At 44.4% G+C, this 14,947-nt stretch overlaps 1 long non-coding RNA gene across 1 annotated transcript; it reads left to right on the forward strand.

The window, feature by feature from the left end:
• Nucleotides 1-474: 474 nt before the first annotated feature.
• On the forward strand, nt 475-14,932 carry LOC118356107. The gene is made up of 3 exons (XR_004819439.1): nt 475-487; nt 3,061-3,065; nt 14,184-14,932. It is a non-coding gene; the product is annotated as an uncharacterized LOC118356107 (long non-coding RNA).
• Nucleotides 14,933-14,947: the final 15 nt, after the last annotated feature.

Raw genomic sequence — 14,947 nt, forward strand, 5'->3', positions numbered from 1 at the left:
TGTAAGGGGCGACTGGGAGTAAGGTGAAAGAATCGGGGGCATAGTCTGTGAAGAGCAGGAATTCTGCAGTAGCAGAGACCCAGAAGGGAAGTAACATGCCATGTTTGGTGAACTTTAGGAAGAACTGAAGACAGCTGGGTAGGTTGAGGTCCTGTCCCTGGTGGTCTCCGATAACCCACCGGGCACCGGCATGGTGAGGCAAGCCAACACTTCGAGCGGGCAGAGAAGTTACCCAAATGGTGATGGTTGGTTTGGGGTAGGAGGTAGGCAAGCAAGTAATTTATCCATCCAACAAATATTTGTTGAGTGCCTACGTAAAGTTAGGCACTGTGCTCGGTAAGTGTCAGAAACTTTGCCTGGGACTGGTCCTCACCGTAAACACAGTTGCAGCACTTGAGCCCTTGATCACATCATGCCCCATGTCTTTGTATCTGTGTATATTTTCATGTGTATATGTGGGTATGTGCACACAAGTGTGTGTGTGTGTGTGCATGCTGGCGATGGTCATAGAGGGTGGGGTCAGATCTATCCATGGTGTTACCACATGAGTGAAAGGAGAAACTGACTCTCAAATGCTGGGAGCAGATTGGGAGTTAGCTACCAGAGGAAGTTTGCAGTATGTGGACCCAGAGGCTGAGTGTTAGCACCTCCTCCAAAGACAGCTCCAAGTGCACGCTGGAGTGTGCAGCCAGAAAGCTGGGCTGGCCTGGGAAAGCAGAAAGCAAAGAGGAAGGTGGGAGGGCATACGGCGAGGGTGTCCAGGGCAGGTGCTCTCGGCAGGGCTGAGGTGCCCAGTGCTCTACCTCCCTGCCTAAAGTATGGACACACATCGTGGGGTATGTTCTCCCGGGGTCCTGGGGTTAGTTACATGGGCAGTCACACCGGGGCACTGCTGGCTTTCTTACATGATACCACGTACACTTTGTGGGCTGACTGTGAGTAGGCACTGTGTTTGGTTTCATGGGAAGCTAGTGGCCAGAAAGGATTTGTCATCCACTGAAATAACAAGCAACACACTTTTGTTAAGCACTGTTACGGAGTAGGCGTGGCACTCTACGGCAAGGCAGGATCTGCTTGGGAGAGGGACGATGATGGGAAGCACAGAAGAGATAGGATCGGTTCCTGCTCAGGGTCAGAGGAAGGTTTCACGAAGTAAGTGGCAGCCGAGATGAGTTATAAGAGAGGGTGATGGTTGGAAATGTGTTCACACTGAAAGAAACGCTACTGCTAGAAACAAAACAAAACAAAACAAAACAACACATGGCCTTAGGACGATGCCAGGTGAATGATGTGAGGTTTTCTGTTTTCTTTGCCTAGAGGGTGGACTCCGTATGAGAGAGCAGAGGAGAAGAAGGAAGGCTGGGAAGGTAGCTCAGGGTATTGGACTCTGTGAGCCTCTCCAGGGGGTAATCAGAGTTCATCAACAAATATTTATGTAACATCTGCCATCTGCCAGGCATTGAGCATGCAGGACTAAATACGACACAATTCTTGCCCTTGCTAGGCTTGTAGACAGTTATGACAACAGTGTTAGGAGGGGAGGGCACGCAGAAGATCGTGCCTAATCTGGGGGAGATAAGGGAGGCATTGCAAAGACGTAAGGCTTAAAGTGAGTCTTGAACTAACAGTCCATGCCCAGTTGCCAGGCAGCCGGTGGGATGGAGGTGCAGGGGCCCGGGGTGCTGAGGCAGGTCAGGTAGAAGCAGCAGCATGGCCAAGGTGGGAGCCACGGGTGGACATCAGGCACGGTCAGGGACCCTCATCGGTGAACATGGACTCCGTGGCCGTTACATGCCCGTCCCTGTTTTGTATTCTGGGGATACAGTGAATGAGTCCAGCAAGGCCCTGGCCTCATTCTACCTGGGAGCAGAAGGGAAGGCAGACAGTAGAGGAGTAGATCAAAGATAAAATATAATAAAATAGAAAAGTGTGAGCCCTAAGAAAGAAATCAATAGGGAGGTACTGTGGAGAGGAACCGGGGCAGAGGGGGTGGGAGGAGGGCCCGTCCGGGTGCCTGGGACAGACAGACCTAGACTGAGGTCCCGCACCGTCGGGCACTGGTGTGATGGCGAGGGCCCTAGGACAGGGCTGCCAAGCCCAGCAGTGTTCCTCTCTCGGTGACGGAGCCCTCCAGAGCTGCCGTGGAGGATGCTTCTGGAAGCAGAATCTACAGGCAGACAGGAGAAACTCTTCTGCCCGTTCCTACCCTGTCTGTGGGCCTCCCCTGGAGAAACCCCCTTTAAAATGTGCCAGCCCTTCTTTTTGCCTTCCAGAGGAGGACCCCAGGCACTCAGACAGACCTCCAGGGGAAATAACAGGCAGTGAGTGGGGTCGGGGGCAGCCTCCTGGAGGACAAGGTAGGTCGTTGTCCTGGCTGCGTGTCTCTGTGTGTGAGTGTGTAGTCCCAAACCTGTTTGGGGTTGTTTCCCTTGTCCGTCATTCTCTGGACACAAGGGGGCAGTCGAGCCCCGAGCTTGGCAAGCTGCAAGGCCCATGGGCGGAGGACTGTCTTCCCCCAACCTTGCTTGCCTGAGGCCCGCTCCCCTGTTCAAGCTGACCTCTGAATGTGGGAATCAGGAAGAGGAGGGCCACCGCCCACACAGAGCACCCTGCTTTCACTGGCCTTCACTCAACCATATGCAAGATGCGCTGCCCTCCTCCGCTTCCACGACAGAAGCTGAGGCCCAGGAGAGCTAACGCAGATCCACGTGCCGCAGGGCCTGGCTGGAGATAGATGAGCCCCTAAGTGGCTTGGATGGCAGAGCAAGGGAGAGGCACCCCAGCTGGCTGCTGGAGCGGAATTCTTCTGGGCCCTCTCCATTGTGGTGAAAATCTCCCCAGAGTCCATGAAGCTGGGGCAGGAGGGCCAAGTGCAGGGATAGGGTGTAGTAAGCCCATCGGATCCACTCAAAAGCCATTAATGCCAATGCATGTGTCAGGTCCCATGCTGGCGCTAAGAATACAAGGGGGAATTGGATTCAGGCTCTTCCAAAAAGTTCACAATCAGGTGACGGAAGGGCCACTGCAATGCAGTGTGGTAAATGCAGCATCAGAGAGCAGGACAGGTCCTGGGGACCACACAGGAAGTGCCTTCACCTAGATGTGGGGCTCGCGTGACGGAGGTCACAGAAGGCTTCCTGAAAGTCTTAAGGATTAGAGGGTTTAGCCAAGCAAAGGTAGACCAGGGCTTTTTGGGCAAGGGAGAAGTGTGAGCAAGAGATCAAAGTCCAGAAACAACACAGGAGGGAGACTGAAAGAAGTTTCAGTGTGTCTGAAAAAGTTCCAGCATAATACCCTTTAATATTGCAGCCGTTTTAATGGCACACTCTCTGTGGTCTGACTCTTGCCTGACTCTCCAGCCAGTTGGAAGTGTTTCCTGAACAGTTTTGTACATTCCTACAGGAGCCTTGGAGGACTGAGTTTTTCCAGTTCGGGGGCCTGCGGGATTATGAGAAACTGGATGCAGGGGGAAAGACTTGGAAGCTGGGCAATTAGTTTTTGGGTGGGCTTTTTCCTCTGGGACCTTCCAAGCCCCTTTGCCTTAACAAGTGACACCCCTGCAAACTGGGAACTCGTGCGGCAATTGACAAAGGAAGTTGTGATAGGGTAGCTTTAAGAGGAATTCAGAGGTTAAGACTAAGCAAATAAAAACACAAAAACAAAAGGCTAAATATTGATTAACTAGGTTACTTAAAAACTTAGATTGCTGATTGATGGAAGACCATAGCCAAAGTGATCAGGCAGATTGGATGATATATTTGCAATGGATAAAATCAACAGGGAACCAATACCTTCTAGAATATACAAAAAATATACAAATCAAAATATACAAATTTGGACTAGGAGAAAGTCCAAAGAGAAAAAGGAGCCATTGACTTTAAGCCACTGACATGTGGGGGTTGTTATAATACTTAACCTTACCCCACTGATATGCACCTTTATATGTGCTCAAATTGATCAGAGGAAGGTGAAATTTAAAAAATTTTAGGAGGGCCTGGCTGGCTTAGTGGTAGAGCATGTGACTCTTGATCTCAGAGTCGCGAGTTCAAGCCCCACGTTGGGTATGGAGCCTACTTTAAAAAAATTGTCGAACTTTACTTATTTTCATTAGACTGGCAAAAATTGATAAGTAGATCATTCCAAGAATTTTGGTAGGGGTTGGAGGTGTGTATGGGTGTGTTGGTGATTCTAGGAACTCCCATGTACTGTTGGTGGGGATGTAGACTGGTATAGGCTTGCACTGGTGTCTTATGAAAATTAAATATTTAATTGACTGATGGCTTGGCATTTCTACTCCTGGGAATATACCCTGTGGAAATTCCCACCCAGGTCTGCACAGAGGAGACATGGACATCTACAGAAACACTGTGTTGGGGCGTTAGAGGCAATCTGGGTGTCCATCCCTGGGGGAGTAGATTCAGAAAGGAGGGGATGCAAGTCTCAGAATGGCAAGAAGTAACAGCCCACATGTATGCATAGCAATGTGCATGGGCCTTAAGGGCATAGTGAAAAATAACAGAAATAAAGGCGCATATACATACAAAGCAACAGTACCTAATTCACAAAAATACACATAAAGAAAAGAACATGCATTAACCCCTTAGAAAGTGGGTGTGAGGATGAAAGTCGGGAGGGGATGAAGAAGACAGGATTGAATGGATGGGGTCCCCCCTCCAACACACACACATTCTTTTCCAAAGCTTTCGGACAAGAGACTGAAGACTGACAGCCACAGCGTTTACTTCCGAGGCTGGGTTTCCCTTACAGAATGGGATTCCCACGAGGCTGTGGCATCTCTCCTCAACTTTTTGGAAAGCCCACGTTCAGCCTTTACTGCCCTTTTCCCAATTTCGTAAGCACTCCCCTTTAATCATGACCTCGTGCTTTCTCAAAAACAAAACAAAACACAATGCAAGAGGAACAGAATTACCAGATCCAATCTTAGTCCAAACAGCTTGTACTCAGAACATAAAACGAGTTGCTTTTCCTATCTGTATTAAACAGAGAGAGAAAAGAGTGAAATACATTAGCCTTCTATTTGTATCGCATTAGTGGCAGGACATGTGTGCCAAATATATGTATTATACCGCTACGGTCGGTAATTAGCAGGAAGCAGGGGAAAAAAAAATCAATGGAACCTAGAGGATAGGCCTAAATCAGATCATAGCGAGTATTATAAGGAAGCACAGGATGAAGGAATATCACATCAAAGAGGAAGCAAAGCAAAATCATCCATATAGCACAGAAGCAACCCCAGGTCTCAGCTTTTCCAGGTGGGGGTCGTGGAAGCCCCGCCCTGATTTTCAGCCTCACGAGCTTTGGTATTACCACTGGTCACATGCCCATCTCCAGCAGGCTAGCCACCTGCCACCTCAAAGCTGCTGGTTCCTGGCTCTGCCAAAGGCCCTTGAAAGCCATCTCCCTGCAGGTCACAAGCCATGCCACAGGGGTGAGTTGGGGCTGGACACCTCTTTGCTGGATTATGGAATTGGCCCCCGCTGAGACTTGGGAATCTCCTTCTCTCTCCTCAACCGTCCCCACCTGGGGTCTTCCCCCTCTCCCATCACCCCTCTCCTCCAGCAGAGCAGCTCGCCCCCTGCGCCTTCCTCTCCTTCCCTGCCCTGGCCTCCTTCTCAAAGCTTCCTGCAACCCGAGCAATGGATTCAGTGGCCAGCTTAAAATTTGGAGACTCGTGAGTATAGAGAACCGGAGAACTAGAGAACTAGAGTTTCTGGTTGGTCTGTATCTGTGTGGCTGGGCGGTTTCCACCCAAAGCTCCACGAAAGGATGCATGTTAGAGCCCTAAGAAATGCAGTCTTTGTGCACACACAGGGCCCCCTCGAGGACTGATGGAACAGCCTCTCTCCTTCCCACAGAGAGCCATGACTCTAATAAGAGAGGGGTGCCGAAAGGTTGTGGACTCCAGGAAAGGGCTCCCCACCTCCCCACAATGAAGGCTCAGATTAATCATCCCTGGACTCACCATATGTATTCATTAAAACCTAAAGCAGGCCCTGTGGGACCACATCACATTTGATGAGTTATCATTTGACTTGTAATTTTGTTTATTTATTATTAATTACCAAGCACGTGAAAGGCTCCAAATGGCTGGTTCCTCTGATTCTGGGAGTTGCTTAGTTTGGCTCTGCCCTGGATTCCGACCTAAGGGCTCACACCTGACCTCAGGTCCGGTTTGAGCAGAAAACCAGGAAGAGGCTCGGTGGAGGTGCTTCTCTGCCGTTCCAGTGAACACCACCCCCCGCCCCCGCGACTGCAGGAGCGGGCTCCTAATAGCTGCGTTGTACCTGGTTGTATACGTTTCTTTCTGGGAGATAAGCAGAAGCCATGGAGTGTGAAAGGAGACATCACTGCCTACTGGGGTCTAAATCATTTCTGGAGCATCCCGGGCCTCTGATCTAAAGGAGGCCTTGATGTCTGAATCACGGAAGTACTTTTTCCAGCACTGGAAAGAGCAGCTTGGAGGGAAACTTGCGTGGAGGTGTCTGTTATGTTCCCCGCCATCCTTGCCCCATTTTTGTTGGAACAGGCATCTGTCCTTCGGTGCCCTTGAATGCTTTAACCCCATTGGGTAAAACTGAGTAAAAGGAGCCACGCTAGGGCATGCCTCACAGAGGAAACGGGGGCACCTCTATGGTGCCCTGCATCTCTACACCTGCGCTCATTTCAAAAGCAACTCTGCATCTAGACATGCAGGATTTTTTTTTTAAATCACAAGATTGATCATACATATAGAAATGTTCATAAAAGACATAAAATCTATGAAGATTAATATAAAATGAACACCCAGTAACAGCCCCCAAGCTGAGAAATAGAACACCGCAGGGTCTTAGAAGCACCCCTTTGTCCCGTGGGGTCGACACCCCCTCCTTCCCTTCCACAGCCCACCTCTATCCTGACATCTATTGCTTTTCCTTACAGGTTGCTGCTCATTTATGCAGCACTAAATAGTATTGTGTACTTTTGCCTGTTTGGAACTTTATATAATTGGAATAAAAATGTACATCTTCTTTAGGACTCATTTCTCTCCCGCTGCATCATTTGGAGAACCGCCCATGTTGATGTCTACAGCTATAATTGGTGCATTTTCATGACCGTCTCCTCTAATGTATTTATTCTACTGTTGCTGCACACTTCGGTTTTTCTAGTGGGGGCTATTTCAAAACAATGCTGCAAAGAACAGTCATGTGCCTGTGCCAGATTTGCGTATGACCCTGGGTGTGCAATTGGTGGGCACAGAGTGGGCCCAACTCAACTCTCTTAGTTCATGGCAGCCTGTTCTCCAAACTGGTGCACCAATTTATATGCCCATTCAAAATACATGAGAATATCTGTGATCCAGGTCCTTGGTGCTGGCCGATGTGATTTTTGCCAATTTGATGGCTGTGTAGTAGCATCTTGTGATTTAATCTGCATTCCACTGATGAGATTAAGCCTCTTTTCATAGGTTTATTGGCCATTTGGATTTTCTTTCTTAGAAAGGGTCTGTTCAAGTCTTCTGAGTTGCTCTTTATTTTCACCATTTCGATTCACAGAAGTTCTTTATAAATTCTGGGTCCTGGTCCTTTGTGAGTTTTGTGAGTTGTAGGATCTTTTCCCACTCAGTGGCTTATCCCTTCACTCTCTTAATGTGTCTTTGGTTGAACAGATGTTCTTAACTGTAATATGCTCAAATTTACAAATCTCAGGTTTCCCATGAATGATTTTTGTATCCGGTTTAAGAAATCCCTCTCTACCTCCAAGGTCATGAAGATATTCTTCTATATTACCTTCTAAATCCTTAGAGTTTTGCTGGGCATCTATACTTTTTAATGCACTTGGATTGATTTTTTTGTGCATAGTGTTCAGAGAAAGTCTGATTCCATTTTCTCCCCTACAGATACTCAATTACCCCAGCACTATTTATTGAAAACTGTCTTTTCCCCACTGATCTGGGATATCACCTCTGCTGTACATCAAGTGTTGATTAAGTTAAGTTGATTAAGATCCTACAACTCACAAAACTGACAAAGGGCTCTCTGCTATTTCATTGGTCTATTTGTCAATCCTTATATCAATACCATACGGTCTTCATTACTATAGCTTTATAATAAGTATTATGTCTGGTAGAGCCAGTCCTCCTACCTTACTTTTCTTCTTCAAGAGTAGCTACTCTTGGCCCTTGACACTGTCATATAAATTTTAGAGCTGGCTTGTCAAGTTCCAACAAAAACCTATTGGGATTTTAATTGGTATTTTACTGAGTCTATAAATCAATTTGGAGAGAAATGACATCTTTACAATGTTGAGTCCTTCAATCCATGAAGTGGTCTATTTCTGCATTTATTTAGGTCTTCTTTAATGTCTTTTAATAAAATTTTATAATTTTCTCCATTAATGTCTTGTACATATTTTGTTGGATTTATTCCTAGGTACTTCTCATTTTTTAATGCCATTGTGAATGAAGTTTGTTTTAAATTTCATTTTATAACTGTTGCTGGTTAGAAATGAATTTAGTTTTTTATATTCACTTTGTATCCAGAAACTTTGCTAGACTCTTATATTCCAGTAGTTTCTTTGTATGTAATTTTAAAATTTCTCTATATATATCATCACTATCTGTTTAAAATAATAATTGTATCATTTTTGTTTCCAATCCTTATACCTTCTATTTATTTTTCTTACCTACTGTGTTGTCCAAGACCCCTGGTAGAATATTGAATAAAATTGGTAATCGTTAGCATTCTCTTCTCTGTCCTCAAGTCTAAGGGAAAGCTTTTAAATGTGGCATCATTAAGTATGATGTTTGTTGAAGTTTTTGTAGCTAATCCTTATCACATTAAGGAAGTTCCATTCTATTCTCAGTTTGCCAAGAGGTTTTTGTTGTTGTTGTGAATGGATGTGGACTTTGAGCTTTTTCCCCCCATATATCTATTGAATGATTAGAAGGCATTTCTCCTTTGATCTGTAAATATAATTTATATTAATTGATATTTGGATGTTAAATTGCCTCTTATTCCTGAAATCAGTCCACCTTGGTCATAGTGTAACTACTAAAAGAATAGTCTGTCAAGTCAGACTGTATAGGTCTGAACTCCAGCCAAACCACTATCTAGCAGTGTGATCTGGGCAAATTCCTTAACCTCTCTGTGCCTCATCTGCTGAAATGAGGATGATCGTACCTACCACACAGAACCATTTGTAAGGTTCAGTAACATGTCCAAAGGGCTTAAACCAGTGTCTAGCACCTAGTAAGCCCCAAATAAGTGTTTGCTATTTTAGGGACTACACAATAATTTGTTCAGGATTTTTGGAGTTGTATTCATGAGTGATTTTTAGTTTGTAATTTTTCTTTCTCATAAATAACCTTGGTACCTTGGGTACTAGGGTTTTGCTGAACCTATAAAATTAGTTGAGGGGTGTTTTCTCATTCCCTATGCTCTGGAAGATTTTGTAGAAGACTAAAACTGTTGATTCCTTGAATACGTGCTAGAACTCACCTGTGAAGCCAGCTGCCTCGAGGGTTTCATGTGGGAACCATGTTCAATTTAAGTTCTTTGATGTTTACGGGACAATTCAGGTTTTGCATGTGTTGTATATTTACTTGGGAACTTATACATCTAAATTTTCAATATACTGTCATAAAGTTATTCATGATGACTAGTTACTATCTTTGAAATGTCTGCAGTATAACCATGAGGTTTCCATGTTCACTCTTGACATGGGGTGTATGTGCCTTCTCTCTCTCTCTCTCTTTCTTATTTTTCCTTGATCATTCCAACCAGAAATTTCCTAATTATATTAGTCTTTTCAGAGAGCTGACCTCTGACCCTTGCTGATCTTCTCTATTGTATCTTAGCTTTTTACTTTATTAGTTTCTGCTCTGTATTATTATTTTCTTTCTACTTATATCTGTTTGCTGTTCCTCTCCTAACTTCATAGCCCCATTTACATTACTAGTGTATACGTTTGAGGAGTAGAGTTCCCCTTAAATACTCTTTTGGCTCCAACCCACCAATTGTGATATGTAGCACTTTCATTACTAGTCAGTTCAAACTATTTTATAATTTTCACTATGATTTCTTTTTTTGAGCCGTGGGTTAATTATTGGTACATTTCTTAATTTCCAAGCATATAAGGATATTCTAGTTATCTTTTTATATTTTGACTTTTAGATTAAAACTGTTCATCAAAGAATTTATTCTATACCATTTCAGTCCTTTGAAATATGTTGAGGTTTGCTTTGTAAGCTGGTGCAGGATAATTTTTAATGGACTCTGTATTCTTGAAACAAACGTGTAGGTGTTGAATGCAGTATTTTATATACATCCATTAAGTCCAATTAATGAATCCTGTTGCCCAGGTATTACGTATTTTTACCGATTTTTTGTCTATCTTTAACTCTCCGTCAACTGCCTTCTTATTTTACACTTTTTTTTTGTCCTGACAGGTCTATATTGTGGTTTTCTCTCTCTCTCTCTCTCTCTCTCTCTCTCTCTCTCTCTCTCTCTCTCTCTTTCTCAGTTCTTGCCTCCTTCTGAATGATTTTTTTCTTTTTTGGTCATTCCATTTCCTCTACTCTACTAATTTGATTGAGTTATTCTTGTGGTGCCTAAAATTGGAGTATAGATTTTACTTTGGATCCCACGAGGCACTGGTGAGGATGTGGGAAAGTGACAGAAAGAAAGGAGGCCAATCAGGCTCCACTCATGAACCAGTTACTGCTGTGGGCAGCTGAGACTCACTCCTGCTGGGACCTCTGCGAGAGTGCAGAGAACATGTTATGGCATTTCTATTCTAGGAGCGAGGAAGCTGGCATAATTATTCAGCATCTCTCATCTCTCACTGGGTGAGGGCCTGAGGACTACTGCATCAACTCCCCAGCTGTTCTGACTTGCTCTGTGTAGGGGCCAAACATACTCCTACAACCAGAGAAAACCCTCAGGTTCAGGTCCTTGCAGTAGAAAAATGTTGAATGGGCATGGCCAGTGCCAAGGAAGTATGGGGAGTATACCATCATCTGTTTGGAATGGCAATAATGCATTGTTAACTTATTAGTCTAAAGATAATCAATACTTTTACCCTTCCTGGATAATACAAAGATCTAGAACACTTCAACCCCATGTATCTACACTCCCCTGGAATTTATAGGCTGTTGCTATTGTGCCTTTTAATTCCATCTTATTTTTAACCACATATGACATTACTTTTTAAAAATTTTAAAAAGGTTTTATTTAATTATTTAGAGAGAGATAGAGAAAGAGCATGAGTGGGGGGAGGGGCTGAGGGAGAGACAGAATCTCCAGCAGACTCCATGCTCAGCATGGAGCCTGACGTAGGGCTCAATCTTACAACCCTGAGATCATGACCTGAGCTAAAATCAGGAGTCAGACCCTTAACCGACTGAGACACCCAGGAGCCCTATGACATTATTTTTTTATACGTCTATTAGAATTACCCACAAGTTAGGGTCCTTACTTGTTCTTCATTCTTTCTTGCATCTCAGACCTTGATCTTTTGTGCACTGGTATTGTAGAGCTATTTTCTCATGAGGTTGTGACCTAAGGTAACAAAGCAAATACATCATGAGCTGACCACATGGGAAGAAGAACTACCAGTGGTCCACTCTTCCAGCTGTATGGGCGTGGCCTGCTTTCTTGACTTCTTCCATTTCTCCCTCCTTCCCTCCCTCTCACTCTCCCTGCCTCTCCTCCTCCCTTCCTACTTCCTTCTTGCTCTTTGCTCCTTCCAGAGGCTATTGCTTTTGGAACTATGTCTTCACTCCATTTTGTCCACACGAGAAGACTGCCTTTCCAAGCCAATGCCCAAGACATTGTCAAGTGTTTTGCTCACTGCAGCCTGCTGGAATCACCATGGAGTAGAGTTCCAGTAGGAAGGCCACTGGAAAAGCTGATGTGCCCTTCAATGCCCTACGAGGACACCCTTGCTGCTCTGCTCAAGGACTGCTCTCATGTTCACCACCAGGATATTCAATTGTTCCTGAATTCATATTCAAAAGGAAAATAAGACATCCAGGGACTCCAAATAATAGGGATAAAGCAAGAAGCATTTCGGATATACATCTTTCTTGCGCTTGGGATGTGAAGTTCTGTTTTTTTAGCTGCAATTGCCAGGAAAAGGCTTTGAAGATTTTCGGTTACTTGCTTCTGAGAAAAATTCCACAGTGGACCACTGAGAAAGAAAAAGGGAAAATGCAGTTTGGGATAATGAAATAAACCACACATTTAAATTTTTGTTTGAACTGTTCAGGATCTGATTTAAAAATCTGGTCTTTGTTTTATATGACTAAATAGTTTGTTTTCATAGAGTTTATGTTAACCTTAAAAAAGGAAAAAAAAAAAAAAAAGCTTTTCTTTCCAGAAAAGCTTCCAGAGGCTGTTGGTTTTGGAAGTGTATTTTCACCACATGTATATTTGTATACTCATGCATTCATAATTATAACAGACATTCATGTGCAGTGGATAGAGGGCCAACATGGGGAGCAGATTTCAATCTACAGTGAAATCTGATTCTGACCATAAATCTTGGCAGCTTCTGAAAAGGGTATGAAAAAATTAATGACGGGATGAGGGCGCAAGGGATACTATGGTATCAAAGCCACATATAAGCTATATAACCACTATTTTCCAAGTCCCCCGTTAAACTGACCCATGAGTGGGAAGAGGGTATGTTTCCCAAAGTAAGGATTCAATGTAAGGGAAACTATGATTTAAATTTCTCAATACCTTGAACAGAAAACATTGAACAGAACAGATACTATTAAAGAAAACCAAATTACATCACCTAACATATGTCACTTTGGCATTTGATTATTTTGAATTAAAGGCATTTAGAAAACCAGTAGGCCCAAGAAGGACACTCTGATCCTCCTTTTTCTTCCGGAAAGCAGGAGATAAAAGTCCCATATGAAAGGTACCCTCCTTGTTCCAGGAGGAAGGAAGACATTCTTATTACCGGAGACAGGGAATTTGGTGCTAAGAAATCTGTACACGTGAACCCTATTAAAACAATCCTTACCCTCTCAGTTACTTATTTATCATTTACTACCCTTAGGCCAAACCCTTCTGTCTTGTCAATTCTTCACAGATTGATTGTTTCCTTGTCTAAGGGTATAAAGGCTTCCTGCTCTGGTCACTTTTTTTTTTTTTAAGATTTTATTTATTTATTTGACAGAGACATAAAGTCAGAGCACAAGCAGAGGGAAAGGCAGAGAGAGAGGCAGAGGGCGAAGTAGGCTCCCCACTGAGCAGGGAGCCGGATGCGGGGCTCAATCCCAGGACCCTGGGATCATGACCTGAGCTGAAGGCAGATGCTTAACCATCTGAACCACCCAGGCACCCCTGTTCTGGTCACTTCTTGAGGTCTTCATTCTCTTGTGAAGCCTCCCATGTACATGTAAAATTTTAATAAAATTCACACGCATTTCTCCTATTAATCCGTCTCATGTGAGTTTAATTCTTGGATCCAGCCAGAGACCCAAAGATGGGAAAGGAGAATATTTTTCCTCTTCTATATTATTATCATCCCAATTTTATGCACCAAAACTGAGGCTTCTAGATCTCAGAAGTTCGTTTTTCTAACCGCCATTGTCATACGAATTGTTGGTGGCAATTCAGGATGGCAATTTGTGTCTTTTGACTTTGAGTTCTGGATGCTTCCTGCTGGAGGTACTCCACTACCCACTAGTTGGGAGAAGCAGGGTACATCAGCCATGGTGCCCCTGAGCCACTCACAATGACACCTTGTATTGATTCTACATCCTTCCCGTCTGTGACTTGACTTTTGAAGGTCCAACTGTTGCAGTAATCTGAGATGATTTGTCTGTTCCATCTAAGACCCTATGATGGGCAGTCTCACTGCCACAACAGATCTTTTTTACTACCCCAACATTTACTGGGAAGTGTCAATGACCCAGACTGGACCAGGCAGATTCTCTCTCTAAGGAACTGGATTCAGACCATGCAGACCCACCTGGCCAGCTGTGAGGAGATGGGTTAGAAGATTCTGTAAGGTCAGGTGCAGAGACCGGCATTGGGAATGTTCTGAATGGAGCCACGTATAGTGGATGAGTAAGAGAAGCCAGTTTGCGGAGAATCAAGGCCCCTAGCCCTCCAAAGAGAGACAAAAAGAAAGAGAAAAGGAAGAAGAGAAAGACAGAGAGAGAGAGAGAGAGAGAGAGAGAGAAATTAGTTGCCTAATGAATTTCTGGTTCCTGAGACCCAGTTTAGATACCCTGCAGTGTGTTTCCACTATATTCTCCTATTAATAATTCCTTTTTCACTTGGACATCTTTGAGTGAGTTTCTCTGGTTTGTAGCCGGATGGGCCCTTGCTAAGTTATTACCCATGGCATATAGGGTACTCAACTATGATTGCGTTTGCTGAAATATGACAATAGTCACCTAATCAACCAGTGTTTAGAACACCTCCTAGGTAGGTGTGATAGGCAGGGGGCTGAGCCATAGTCCTTGATCTAAAGATGGTTTTGTGTATCATTCACGTGAAAGCTAGGTTTGGGAAGTAAGATTGACACAGACAAAACCAGGAACAAATGCATTGACATGACAAAATCAAGGGTTCGGCTGGGTGAGCTAATTCTAAGGGCATTGTGAGTCCAGACAAGGGAGTATAAGGATTTCTTCAGGGAAGTAAAGCACTTAAATTTCATCTTGAAAGGACCGTCAGGATTTGAATGGATTGAAATGAGTGGGGAGGCTTGGGGAAGAGATGGTTGCCAAATGGGGAGGACTGGCAGCTACTGGGGAGCTGCGGATGCACAGGAAGGGCAGTGAAGGGCGTGCAGAGCACGAGGAGAGGGTTACCGGAATGTGGCCTGCCCAGACATTGGAGGAAGCCTCATCCAGGTTTTTAAAATTGCTCCTTTACCCTCTCATCTGCGATTCCTTCTTTAGCCAATGTTCCTTAGCCCT

Source organism: Zalophus californianus, chromosome 11 (assembly GCF_009762305.2).
Source record: "Zalophus californianus isolate mZalCal1 chromosome 11, mZalCal1.pri.v2, whole genome shotgun sequence".
Lineage (NCBI taxonomy): Eukaryota > Metazoa > Chordata > Mammalia > Carnivora > Otariidae > Zalophus > Zalophus californianus.